We start from the raw sequence: 13,765 nt of genomic DNA on the forward strand, positions 1-13,765 counted from the left end.
AAGTGGAGGAGATGCGGTGGAGAGCATCGTCGACCACGTCTGAGGGGAAATTGCGGTCTTTGAAGAAGGAGGCCATCTGGGTTGTTCGGTATTGGAATTGGTCCTCCTGGGAGCAGATGCAGCGAAGGCAAAGGAATTGGGAATATAGGATGGCGTTTTTACAGGGGGCAGGGTGGGAGGAGGTGTAATCTAGAGAGCTGTTGTCATGTAGCCAATTTACACACAGTATGATCCCACAAAAAACAATGTGTTAATTGCCAGCTAAATATAAATATATACCTGGGCCCCGGGAGGTAAGGGAGATCTCCTTTCTTCATCTTCCAGTTGCATTATGGGACTTTTTAACCGACACCCACATTTTACCTTCACTACGTTTTAACTCTGCATGTGGAAATGGTACCTCTGATGGAGCAGTACTTGTTCAGGATTGCATACACTTTATGTCCAAGTCCATAGAGTGGAACCGGAGTCCACAACCTTCTGAAGCTGAGGTGAGACTGCTCGCAGCTGAACCAAGCTGGTCACAGATAATAAGAGGGGAGTTAGAATCATTACAGAATGATTATAGTGCAGAACGAGACATTCAGCCTATGGTGCCTGTACTAGCTTGATTATCTAGTGTGAATCTCCTGTCTTCTTCCTGTCCCTCTGTACAACGTTATTAGTGAACAAACATTGCAGCTCAGTGGTTAGCACTGCTGCCTCACAGTACCAAGGACCCAGGTTCGATTCCAGCCTTGGGTGACTGTCTGTGTGGAGTTTGCACATTCTCCCTGTGTCTATGTGGATTTCCTCCCACAGTCCAAAGATGTGTGGGTTAGGTTAGAATTGGCTATTCTAAGTTGCCCATAGTGTTAGGTGCATTAGTCAGAGGGAAATGGGTTACTCTTCAGAGGGTCGGTTTGGACTGGTTGAGCCAAAGGGGCTGTTTCCACACTGTAGGGAATCTAATCTAATCCTATGAACCTCTTGAATGCCACAATCAAACCTGCCTCAACTTTATTTCCAGGCAATAGCTTTCCAATCTCAACCACACAGCGTGTGAACATGTTTTTCCTCACAATACCCTTGCTTCATTTGCATATCACCTTAGACCTGTGTCCTCTCCTTATTTCTTTTACAAGCTGAAACAGCTCCTATCCACTTTGTTCGACCCGCTCATGATTTTAAAAGTTTCTGTCAGGTCTCCCCTCAGCCTTCTTCTCCCCAAGGAGAACCATCCCAATTAGGGCAGGGACCCAGGTTCGATTCCAGTCTCGGGTGACTGTCTGTGTGGAGTTTGCACATTCTCCCCGTGTCTGTGTGGGTTTGCTCTGGTTTCCTCCCACAGTCCAAAGATGTGCAGGTTGGGTGAATTGGCCATGCTAAATTGCTCCACATTGTCTAGGGATATGTAGGTTTAGCCATGGGAATTGCAATGTAACAGGGATAGGGTGGGTCTGGGAGGGATGCTCGTCGGAGGATCGGTATGGATTGATGAACTGAATGGCCTGCTTCCACATTGTAGGGATTCAATGATTCCCCAGTCAATATTCAAAGCTAATGTTCTTCGTACCTGGAACCATTCTCGTGAATTGCCTCTGCACTCCCTCCAATGCATTTGTCTCATTCTGATAACATGGCACCCAAAACTGTACACAAGATTTCAGCTGTGGGCCAAACAAGTGTGCTGTACAAGTTCAACATCACCCACTTGTTCTTGTATATCATGCCCTTATTAATAAAGCCAAGAACACTAAGCTTTATTTACTGCTCTCTTCACCTGTTCCGTCTCCTTCAATGATCTGTGCACATCAGTCTCATCAGGAAAGCCACTGTCACTGAAATGAGGAAGTGCTAGATAAATTAACAGTGAAGACAGCAGGTCGCTGTATAAAACACAGAATGGGATAAATCACCAACAATCGGCCAAGAGTTAATCTGAAAGTGACATCTCAGTCAGCTGACCAGCAGAGGACAGGAGCCTTATGGAAAGCAAACAGTGAAAGACAATTTATTTAATACAAACACAATACCAGAGTCATGATTTACTGTACAATTGTAGAGGATGGAAATGGATGATTTCATAGAAAAAAATGAAGCTTCCTTTGCCAGTTTTGATTATTTCTCTCAACCGGACAGGATAACGAAGCAATAGCGGATAGGAGAGTGACTTTTAGCCCTCTATTTGCATTGACCTCAGTTGGCCAAAAAGCTATCCTGGGTCACTGTGTCTCTACTGATCCCTAAAGCTGCTCCAATGCTCGGGGACTGACATTGGGAACTCAGTGAGAAAGGAGGTCTCAACTCTGTCTGACTATTGGCAAGTTAGAGTCTGGCTGCCCTAATGTGCTGTCGCCAATGTGGGAACTCTTACCATAACCCGATCACAGGTAAATGCCGGGCAGATGGGAGGCATATCTGTGATTGTTACACAAAGTCCCGCATCCCTATGGGGAAAGGAATTCCACATTTTAATGACCTTCTGAAAGAAAAATAATTGCATTATCTCTATCTTAAAAGGGAGACATAATGTTAGTGACCAGGAATTTCTTATTGATTGATGTAAAAGTCAATTTGTTTTCACTGGTGTACTTTTGTGAAATCAGTCACCTTTACAGTTACAAAATTTTACAATTTTCCAGGTGGCACTGGAGTGTGGCAGCATTTTACAAGCTGTCTATAGCAGATCTTTCTCTTACATGTCTTATAATTGTTCCGCTGTTCTGAACCTCAATTCTAAATCGATCAGAATTACTAACAATGTTCTCTTAAATCTACTTTCAGGTTTAATCAGATTTTAGAATGGACCTCTCAAATACTAATTCTGGTCTCTTTCTCTGCAGCTTCTCCAGGGCTGTAACACTGTATTCTGCACTCTGTTTTGCTACCCTGATACACTTTGCGTGGTATGCCTCAGAAACCTTCAACCTCAGGGCATCAATGTGGACTTCACCAGTTTCCTCATTTCCCCTCCCCTCACCCTACCTCAGTTCCAAACTTCCAGCTCAGCACCGGCCTCATGACCTGTCCCACCTGTCAATCTTCCTTCCCACCTATCCGCTCCACCCTGCTCTCTGACCTATCACCTTTACCCCTTCTTCCATCCACCTATCGTACTCCCAGCTACCTTCTCCCCAGCTCCACCCCCTCCCATTTATCTCTCCACCCCCCTGGCTTCCAGCTTCATTCCTGTTGATTATCCTGCTCCTCGGATGCTGCCTGACCTGCTGTGCTTTTCCAGCACCACTCTAATCTTTAGTCTAATCTCCAGCATCTGCAGTCCTCACTTTCACCTTTGTGTGGTACAGTCTGCCTTAGAGCATGTAAAACAATACTTTTCACTGTATCTCAGTGAATGTGACAACAATAAATCAATCAATTAATCAATCTGGAGATGTGAGTCCAGAAACATGGCAATATGGTGATTGTTATAATGTCTTTTCATTTTTGCATTTTTTAAAATTGTGGACAGAAGTGAGAAAAGACTGTTTTAAAACAAGTGTTTGAAAAGATCGCTGCATTGTTTGAAAAGCAAGTAACCTAACTCTCGTATCTTAAATAGCTGCTTGAGCAAGCAATAATTGAAATTTAGATTGCAGATGAATGGAGCTGTGTGATTCTGTATTCAGGTGGAGTATTGTTTGACAAAAGGACATTGATTGGTCTAAGGTCTAGTGACCAGTTATCAATGACAAAGGCTTTACGCTTGCCAACAGTGGACCTCCACTAGTTCAGGAGATGTCTATCTGAACTCTGAAGTCAAAACCCACAAAACCCTAAAGAAAACTAGTTGATCTTTCCTTCAGCGATTGTTATGGTTTTTAAGAACTAAGTCAGAGATGTTTTCCCAGTGAATCAGCCACCCTGTGCCTTTCACAAACCAGAGCATTCAGGAGAAAAGCTGAGAATCATAGAATCTCTACAGTGTGGAAGCAGGCCAAGAAACCTTCAGATCACAAGAACTACTTCAACTGATCTTATGAACACAGACTATTGTACCACTTTCCCAGTCTTCCTTTGTCTGTAACCTATTTCCCTGTCTATGTCTTTGTCTGGCTGTGGGAGAATTAAGGGGATTAAAGTTTGCATTTGTTGTGTGATATACTGACAGGTTTTAACCATTTATCTGTGACTAGATGTATTTAAGATGTGATTTCACCAAGGCCCTGTACAATGGAAGCATAATGTCTTTACTTTTATGTTCAGTTCCTCTTGTAGTAAAGGTTAGCTCCCATTAGTCTTCCTGATTACATATTGTAGCTGCATATAAATGTTTTGTGCCTCATCTAATCCTGCTCCTGGGATTCTGCAGGGATTCTCAGTTTAAGTAACATTCTGCAGTTTTTATTCTTACAGTCAAAGTGAACAACTTCACATTTTCCCGTGTTATACTCCATCTGCCAGATCTTTGCCCTGTTGGATTGCATCACTAAGTCTACTTCACTTGACACTTTCCTCGCTATCTGAGTGTCATCTGAAACTTTAGCCACAATGCCTTTGATGCCCTCACCTAAGTCATTGACGTAAGTTGTAAAAGGCTGAGAGCATAGCCCAAACCCTTATAAGCCCCCTCTCATCACATCCTACCCCTCTGAAACAGACCCATTTCTGCATACTCTCTGTTTTCTGCCTGCCAGCCAATCTTCTATCCATGTGATATGTTACCCCTATACCATGAATTTCTACTTTGCACAGTGGGGAGTTGGTTGGCTCAGTTAACTGGATGGCTGGTGTAGATCTGATTGGTATCAACAGCATGGATTTCAATCTTTGTTTGGTCTTGGGTGGATTAGACACCTGTCGAGAGTGTGGTGCTGGGAAAGCACAGCAGATCGGGCAGTTTCCGAGGAGCAGGAGAATCGACATTTCGGGCAAAAGCCTTTCATCAGCCCTTCATTAGATACCTGACCACTTGCCTTATCCTTAGTAGAGAGAACAGCACTTTGGTTGGACCTACAACTGGGCAGAGAGTCCAAAAGAAATCTGACTTAAATTTGCCTTCAACAAGGATAGCCCAGTCCACTTGGACATTGCTATCAGGTGGCGTTGGAGCTGTCCTCAAGTTGGCAATGATGGCACTGCCAAGTGCCTCACTTTAACGGATTCCAAACCTTTCAAAACCAATCTTTCAAACTAACAAACCATGGCATGACTGTTGTGTCCAGCGATGAAGGAGTGGTACTTGCTGCTCACCTTACTGAAAACAGCCCACCAAGGGTAGTACAGGCTTTAGAGTGAAGACCTGCTCTAATCCTCTGCTTCAACATGTCACCTGCTCCATAACATCTCTGGTTTCTGTCTGAGAAGCTTTTCAATTAATCAGGTTGAAGAATCCTTACCGAGTCACAAAGAGTCTAAACTAGCAAGTTAAAATGGGAAAATTAGACCGAGTTTAATGAAAATGGGAAATATAGACTGAGTTTAATTCGCCACAGGAGAAATCAAAGCAAAGATTGGAAAATTTACAGAGAAGGATGGAAGAGACAGACATTTTTTTTTTTGGTTAAAACAAGATCAGGTCCTCTTCACACATCAGAGTTATTCTCATCTGCTTCCCCTCTACCGCTTCACATCATCACCTTCTGTAGCCTGGGGAAAAGGTAAAAGCTCTTCTGTCAGAGATGTGACTGATGGATGAGTCTTGTTGTTGCTGGTGTTGTTGACAGACTGTAAGGCTGTGGATATCGCATCGTACAGCAACACTGTTGCAGGCCCATTTGATAGAGGAGCCCTGGATGCCCTTGAACGTGGACATTCCAGGCTAATCTTAGAATAAACAGAGTCCTTAAATGGTGCTAGGAATTCAACGCAAAATGACTGGTTCCGAACAAATCCAAATTCTTATACTGTGAAAGGAAAGACAAATCAGATGCGATTGAATTGACTCAAATGCCATGCCACAACATCTCAAAACACTTTCTACACTTTATTGTTGGTAACTTTACCATCAACCCATGTTTATTTGTTTCCCAAGGTGATTTCTCCTCACGAGTTCTGAAACCTTTAATCTACCTTCATGAAGGCACTCAATGTGACAACCTTCATTTTAGTGGCAGACAGTAAGACATGGCTAACCCCAGCTATATCAATCTTCTGACAGTGTTCATTTCCAAGGGTCAGTTGAAGTCATATTCACGAAATCAGATACCTATTTCAAACAGCCATGCTAGACTGAATGGCCTCCTGTGCTGACCCGTTCCCTGATCCCATATTTCTGGCCCCAGCTTGATCAGACAAAGGGTTAGATTGTGAATTCCACTGTAGACACCCACAAACACAGAACGTATCAGAATACTGTGATTTGATGGTGATGACAGAAATGAACTGGTAAACTATTTCGTTGACCTCCATGTTCATGGACGCTTAAAGGATCATACCCAACTGAGGTTCAGCCATTGGTCACCCTTCAAGTTTAATGCCTTGACCGGATGAAAACTGTAGGAAGGAGCTGGTCTTGGCTCTCCTGAAAAGTACTTCTTTGCACAGATAATTTCCCCCAAAACATCGGTTTAACCCTCATTCCTTGGTCAGTCACCTTAAAGGAATTATCTCGCTCATTGACTCTACTGCAATTCTGTTGCAGAGCTTTCAGAAACTTGGCTTTTAAGAGAGAAGGGAGTGGGAGAGGGAGGTGGTGGTGGTGATGGTGAGGGAGTGGAGAATTGTGTCCTTGAGTGGAAGCCATCAGCTTTCTGGTGGTGTTACACTTTGAGGCTGTTGGCAATGTGAAATCTGGTCTGGTGCCAGTTCTCAAGGTGCCAAGGGAAGCAAGCAATGGCCTTGACTTCACATCCAGTAGCAAACAGCATCATGGATAGATCCATTGTCGGGGGGGAACAGGAGTGGTCAGTCAGTGGAGTTGTAGCTAAGGTGAGCAGAATCAAGTAGAGGCAAATGCCAGGACAGTTTGAACCTCCAGACAGAGGGTTACCTGAGGGTCCTATCAGCTACTGAACTCAGAGTTTTGTATCTAGCCAATCATCTGTACCAGTTCATCACCATTGTCACCATCAAATTGCAGTGTTCTGATATGTCTCTGTGTTTGTGGGTATCTACAGTGCAATTCACAATCCAACCCTTTGTCTGACCAAGCTGCAGAGAGATTTGTATCTATATGGGATCAGGGAACGGTCCAGCACAGGAGGCCATTCAGTCTAGCATGGCTGTTTGAAATAGGTATCTGATTTAGTCCCATGCCCTCCATGCCCTTCCCCCAAAGCCCTGTGAAATGCTCTCCTTCATAAATGTGGCCAATGGCAAAGTTATAAGTGGATCTGCTTCCATCAACTGTTCAGGCAACACACTCTTCACAACCTCCAAGATACCTCAGACTGAAGGAGTACTTTCTAAAGTGTAGTCTCTGATATAATGTAGGAGTCATGGCAGTTTCTTCATGCACAGCAAGCTCCCACAAACAGCAATTAATTCAATAATCACATTGTTTGTTTTATGCTTGGTTGAGAGGTACAAACATACCAGGGCACTGTGAGATCTTACTTTCTCGTATTTAAAATAGTAACATGTTGTTCTTTCTACTCAGTTGGGAGGGCAGACAATGTCTTATCTGAAAGACAGCATCTGTCAATGCAATGTTGTTTTCCCATATATGTTCACCCAGATAACAGAGACTAGATTACAATTGAGACAGAAGTCTTGAAGTTTATCAACAACTCTGACTCTACATTGATACGACATCTCAATCTGTGACGATAATGTGGCTTTAAGAAATGAATTTTTTCATGTTTTTGTTTTGAAGAGAAGTTTTAAACCATAGGTACAAGCTGTCTCCTTTAAGTCAATATAATAGACAGGTTGTGAGGCTTTGGGTTTTTTTTAAGTTGGAATAATAGAAGCAGCCTGAATGGGTGGGGTCAGGCTCCCATAGAATCAAAGTTTTAGCTAAGCAGTTGTTCGGGCTTTGAAGCTAGTTGTGGAAGCTACGACATCTCTGTCTCTCAGCTACAGCTAAAAGCTTGGGTTCTCTCTCTGCTACTGGAATCACCTGTAAGACAATCTATGTCACTGCTTTGCCTTTGCCAAGGATGTGTTTATGGCAGGTTACTACACTCGGACAGTTTAATTGCTGTTTAGTAGCTAAATAATCTATTACACTGATTGGTTTTCCACTAGAGTTAAAGATGTATCAATTCTTCTTTCTTTTGTTTATATTTTAACTATAAGGTAAGAATAAAGTGTGTTTTGCTGAAAGTGAAGTAATGTAACCAATTGAATTAAATCCGAAACGCAGCACTTTACACTTGCTCTTAAATAAAATAAAAGTTAGGATTTAGGCTATCTCCTCGATGGTCTGGTCCATAACAGTAGACAGTCTGGGTCATAAGCTCACTTACATTACTCATGCATTCGAATTATAGCGGAGTGATTGACTTGCTGAACTAAGCTGCACTAACTGATCGGTCTGGCTAACTGCTACAGATCAACTTGCAGACTCTTCCAAGTAAGATGGTCAGGAGAAGGTCACATCTCATGATGTCATCTAAGACCACCTACTTTAATCTCTGTGTCATCACCCAACTCTGTCTCTGCTTGTCTGTTGCTGAAAGCCTCGCTCATGTCTTTGTTACCTTGAGACTTGACTGTTCCAGCACACTCCTGGCCTCCCTATTCTACTTTCCGAAGCTGATCTCTTGTGCTGTTGCCTCTGCCAAATCTTGTACAAAGGCAGGTTTTACCATAAACTCCTCTGGTCCCTGACTAATGTTAGTTAAGCTCAACCTTGATTTAAAATTACTGTCCTCATTTTCAAATTCATCCATGGCCTCAACTCTCTGTAAACTCCTCCACCCCACCACCTTACAAGATCTCTGCAGTGCTTCCATTTAGATTACTTACAGTGTGGAAATAGGCCCTTCGGCCCAACAAGTCCACACCGACCCACCGAAGCGAAACCCACCCAGACCTATTCCCCTACATTTACCCCTTCACCTAACACTACGGGCAATTTAGCATGGCCAATTCACCTGACCTGCACATTTTTGGATTGTGGGAGGAAACCGGAGCACCCGGAGGAAACCCACGCAGACACAGGGAGAATGTGCAAACTCCACACAGAGAGCCGCCTGAGGCAGGAATTGAACCCAGGTCTCTGGTGCTGTGAGGCAGCAGTGCTAACCACTGTGCCACCGTGCCGCCCGTGAAGTCCTTGTGTGTCCCTGATTATAATCACTCCACAACTGACACTCACACCTTCAGCTGCCTAAGCGACAGGCTTCAGAATCTCCCTCCTCAGTTAGGGATGCTTCTTAAAATCCCCTTTGACCAAGATTTTGGATAAATACTCCAACTGTTACTCTCCTGAGAAGTCCTTCGGACTTTTTGTTATGTTCAAGGTGTTGTATAAATACAAGTTGTTGATCTTCTGTGAACCCGCCATTTTGTGACAGAATTACATTCTCACCACTGCGGTTGTGATGATTATTAATTCGAGGTAATTCACATGTATGCACCTTCTTTCAGGTACGTGCTGTTAGGCTGGCACCCTGTTGTTGTTGTAGATTGACCACTCCTGGCACCTTGTGGTATTTTCCACCTCTACCCGTATTTGTACTGGGTAAGCACTGTTTGAGGTGGCTCACTGTCACCAATCCTCTTTTGTCTTTCTTTGTCTTGGGTCAATCGGCTGATTAGTGGCAATAATTACAACCACATGTGGTTAAACGTATTGGGTGGCAGAGTGGCTAGCACTCTTGCCTCACAGCACTCAAGACCTGGGTTCAATCCCAGCCTTTCATGACTGTGTAGAATTTGAATGTTCTGTCTGTGTGGGTTTCCTCCAACAATCCAAAGATGTTTGGGTGGGATGCTCTTCAGAAGGTCCTTGATGGGCTGAATTACCTTTTTTCTGTAATGTAGGGATTCTAGTACTAAGGGAGTTAGTACAACTACAGCAGAACTCACCATCTCCCACAGATTCTTTTTATTTCAAAAATATATTTTATTCATTAAAACATTATATATATAGTCACAAACATGGTTTGGTTCTGTACGGTGGCTCATCAAGGGAACAAATAAACATTGGAGTTTGACTCTATCCAAACAAACCACTGGCATCTCTTACTTGAACCAGACGAGATCACACTGGGAGTGTCCAGTAACTTGACAGACCCCCATTTACCTTCAGCAGGATGACCTTCAGGTGGTGGTCTTATCCCACTGTGCCATAGCAGCAGCTGCTCCAAGCTTTAGTGCGTCCTTCAGCATATAGTTCTGGACCATGGAATGTGCCAGTCTGCAACACTCGGTCAGGGTCAACTCCTTGCTCTGGAAGACCAACAGGTTTTGGGCAGACCAAAGAGCGTCTTTCACCGTGTTGATGGTCCTCCAGGCGCAGTTGATGTCTGTCTTGGTGTGCATCTTGGGGAACAGCCTGGAAGACCCACAGGTTTCGGGCAGATCAAAGAACATCTTTCACTGAGTTGATGAGAGCCCAGGTGCCATCTCCTATAGACGGTGCATAACCTCAGCAGAATGGGTGAAACCAGTGTAATGTGAACATTAATCCCTTCAGAACCATTACCTTACACAACATCAACCACCTCACAATTATTCTGCAGAAATAAACAGGCTGACAAAAGGAATAGAATGGGGTCACAGTCAAGAACAGAAAACTGAAAACGGAATTACATTTTATCTCCACTCTCCTCAATCCTGAAGATATTGTCTCTTTACGAGGTTAAAGCTAACTTATTGAAAACCCTTTAGAGAAATTAAGTGATTATTTATTTATACATAAGCTTCAAATTGCAAAGAGGTGACATTATTGTTTTTATATTGCTGCCCTGAAGAGGGCACTCTTACAGTCTCTGGCTATCAAATCCAATTGCAAATGAGTAAATCAGAATCTGCTGGTATGAACCCATGAAGTCATAGAGAGAGTGAAACAGGATCTCTGAAAGTGGATAACATACACGTGAGTCAAACCACGAGAGTGGTATTTCTAACTGTAATCAAGAGGATTATAAACTAGGCCAGCCACAGGACACACCCATGAACAGAATACACTGTAGTTTAATGACAGCAACAGTCTTACAGTAATGTTTCCATTTCTCCCACAGCTTATTTTACAGGGAAGTGATGACTAGGTACAAGGAAACAGTAAAAGAAAACTAAATGAACAGAAGCCAATCGTGAAATGTGTTGCTGTATTGGCTAAAAGAATACATTGAATTTGGAATTGCCGCTGAACAAATGGACCTTGGGACGCAAATTCATAGTTTCTTGAAAGTGGAGTCACAAGTAAACAAGATAGTGAAGGTGGCGTTTGGTCTGCTTTCCTTTATTGATCGGTGCATCGAGTACAGGAGTTGGGAGATCATGTTGCGGCTGTACAGGACATTGGTTAGGTCACTTTTGGAATATTGTGTGCAGCTCTGTTCTCCCTCCTATCGGAAGGATGTTGTGAAACTTGAAAGGGTTCACAAAAGATTTACAAGGATGTTGCCAGGATTGAAGGGTTTGAGCTGTAGGAAGAAGCTAAATAGGCTGGGGCTGTTTTCCCTGGAGCGTCGGAGGCTGAGGGGTGACCCCATAGAGGTTTATAAAATCATGAGGGACATGGATAGGATAAATAGACAATGTCATTTCTCCGGGGTGGGGGAAGTCCAAAGCTAGAGGGCATAGGTTTAGGGTGAGAGGGGAAAATTTTAAAAGGGACCTAAGGGGCAGCTTTTTCATGCAGAGGGTGGTGCATAAATGGAATGAACTGCCAGAGGGAGTGGTGAGGCTGGTACAATTATATAACATTTAAAAGGCATCTGGATGGGTATATGAATAGGAAGGGTTTGGAGGGATATGAGCCAAATATTGGCAAATTGGACTAGATTGGTTTAGGATACCTGGTCAGCATGGACGAGTTGGACCAAAGGGTCTGTTTCCATGCTGTACATCTCTATGACTCTATTGCAGCTCAGGTGATTGCCAAATTAAGCCCAGGTAGGGTCAACATTGAGTGATAAGTTCACAGCCTGCTTCTTCCGTGGGCCATGGGGCAGCATGGTGGCTCAGTGGTTAGCACTGCTGCCTCGCATGTTAGAGTTTGCATGTTATTCCTGTGTCGATGTGGGTTTCCTCCCACAGTCCAAAGATGTGCTGGTTAGGTGATCCAGAGAGCCATAATATCTCTGAATAGATTGATCAGGAAAATAGCTCTAAGCTGTCGTGCAGCATTGTGGGAGTGCCGTATAGTTGAGGGTGTTGCCTTGCAGGTGAACCATTAAACCAAGATCTGATCGGACCTGTCAAGACAGTTTGAGAAACACTTAGACAGCACACTTCACCTGACAAAGGGGCACTGCTCCGAAAGCTGGTGATTTCAAATAAACCTGTTCAACTCTAAACTGGTGCCATGTGACTTCTGACTTTATCTGTCCCAGTCAAACATTGGCACCTCCACATCACCACATTTCAAAGAAGAGCCAATGTCTATCTTTCAATCAATATCACTAACAAAACAGATTATCTGTTCATTATCATGTTGTTTGTGTGAGCATGCTGTATGCAAATTAGCTGCCACGTTTCCATCATTACAACAGCAGCACCCCCCTTCAAAGGTACTTTGTTAGTTTGATACACCTAAAATCATAAAAGACATGCGAAGAGTGCAGATCTTATTTCCCCGCATTCTCTGACATAGTAGATGCAGGATAACAGTCTCTCCATGTTGAAAGTCATAGAGCCAGAGAGCTGTACAGCACGGAAACAGACCCTTCGGTCCAACTCGTCCATGCTGACCAGATATCCTAACTTGCCAGCACCTGGCCCATATCCCTCCAAACCCTTTCTATTCATATACCCATTCAGGTACCTTTTAAATGTTACAATCGTACCAGCCTCCACCACTTCCTCTGGCAGCTCATTCCATACATGTGCCACCCTCTGTGTGAAAAAGTTGGCCCTTCGGTCTCTTTTATATCTTTCCCCTCTCACCCTAAACCTATGCCCTCTAGCTCTGAGCTCCCCCACCCCAGGGAAAAGACATTGCCTACTAATCCTATCCATGCCCCTCATGATTTTATAAACCTCTATAAGGTCACCCCTCAGCCTCCGATGCTCCAGGGAAAACAGCCCCAGCCTATTCAGCCTGTCCCTATAGCTCAAACCCTCCAGCCCTGGCAACATCTTGTAAATCTTTTCTGAATCCTTTCAAGTTTCACAACATCCTTCCGATAGGGAGGAGACCAGAATTGCACACAATATTCCAAACCCTATCCAATGTCCTGACCACAACATGACCTCCAAACTCCTGTACTTAATACTCTGACCAATAAAGAAAGCACACCAAGTGCCTTCTTCACGATCCTATTTACCTACAACTCTACTTTCAAGGAGCTATGAACCTGCACTCCAAGGTCTCTTTGTTCAGCAACACTCCCTAGGATCTTACCATTAAGTGTATAAGTCTCCAACTGCAAGTTTCTCACTCCACGGGACTTCCACATACAGATTCAATACAGGTTCAGTAATTTCTAGGGATATTTAGGAAACAACAAGGAATAATGATTATTCATCCCTCTCCAAACTGGCCAGAATATTACTCTAAATTACTATACATTTTGAGATACTCAGGCAAGTCCTTGATTAAAAGGATAAGACAGGTAAAATGAGTAAAAGGCAAACTGAAGCCAAATATCATACATTCTTCAAACAAGGCCTGTCAAGATGTGAAATAAATTCCCAGATATTGGCAAGAATAATGAAAGAACAAATTGGATGCTGCAAAGTCTAACTATTCTCACTGATGACATATTTATAACCAAAGTTTTGA

The sequence above is a fragment of the Chiloscyllium plagiosum genome, chromosome 8 (assembly GCF_004010195.1).
Source record: "Chiloscyllium plagiosum isolate BGI_BamShark_2017 chromosome 8, ASM401019v2, whole genome shotgun sequence".
NCBI classification, from domain to species: domain Eukaryota; kingdom Metazoa; phylum Chordata; class Chondrichthyes; order Orectolobiformes; family Hemiscylliidae; genus Chiloscyllium; species Chiloscyllium plagiosum.